A 1103-nucleotide genomic window follows, 5' to 3' on the forward strand; every position below is an offset into this window, starting at 1 on the left:
GCATATATATTTGTTGGTGGTGTTAAGTGCCATAGAGTCAATTCTGACCCCATATCGGGTATCTGAGGAACAGCTGGTGAGCCTGAACTGCTGATCCTGTGGCTCAAACCAACCTTGCAGTCCAGCACTTTAACCCACAGTACCGTACCAGGACTCCATTTGACTTGACATTATAGGTGCTTAATGATGTTTGTAGGAAAATGAAAGATGAGGGAGTAAGAAAATGGCCAGCAATAACATACATTTAATGAGAATCATTCAGGTTTTGGTAACACTGTGAATTAATTTTGGTTATCTGTATTAAACATACATTTGTCCACTTTTCAGGTATAGAACTTCAGGAGAGAATCCCATCTATTCTGCAGGTAAGCAATTATTTTGGGATGATTGTCTGCCTCCTTTAGCTAATAATTTTGTCTAGAAAGATTCTTAACATATTTTTTGAGAAGAGTGAGTAGGATCATATTCCAACTTTCACATGGAACTGGGCGATGAAAAAGAACATAAAGTCATGGTTAAGAGTAAGAACTCCATAGAAAGTTTGAATTCTGACTCTAGCATGTATCAGTTCTGTGACTTTTAGCAAGCTATTGAACCTTTCTGTAACGTGGTTCCCTCACTCAGAAATGGAAATGATTGTAGTATAAACTGAAGTGAATTTGAAGAACCAATAAGCTAAAACCCACTGCCATCAAGTCAGTTCCAACTCATAGGGACCCTGTAGGACAGAGTAGATTTGTCCCATAGCGTTTCCAAGGTTTTAAATCTTTTCAGAAGCAGACTGCCACTTCTGCTCTTATGGAAAAATGCTCAAAAAGTTATTTGCTATCTTTGTCTCTATGACTACTACAACTATTCCGGACATGTCTCTCAAGTACATCATCCACTAGGCGAGGGTTTTTCTCACCATGGTTTGTCCAAAATGAATATGCATTCAATCTGAATTTCCATTTCTGTTTCAACCCAGTTACTTTCCATTTTGCTTTGCCTGTTGTTAGATTCAAAGACAAAATTCAAAGCAGCTGTTAGATTTTAATGAAAATTTTCATGTATTAAAGATGATCATAACCAAAGGAAAGGGAGTAAGGAATTTTTGAATACCT

General features: G+C 37.3%; 1 pseudogene; it reads left to right on the plus strand.

Annotated features, from left to right (window-relative positions):
* Positions 1-806: 806 nt before the first annotated feature.
* Positions 807-1103, plus strand: part of LOC102815239 — a 12336-nt pseudogene continuing 12039 nt past the window's right edge.

This window comes from Chrysochloris asiatica, unplaced genomic scaffold (genome assembly GCF_000296735.1).
Source record: "Chrysochloris asiatica unplaced genomic scaffold, ChrAsi1.0 scaffold00140, whole genome shotgun sequence".
Lineage (NCBI taxonomy): Eukaryota > Metazoa > Chordata > Mammalia > Afrosoricida > Chrysochloridae > Chrysochloris > Chrysochloris asiatica.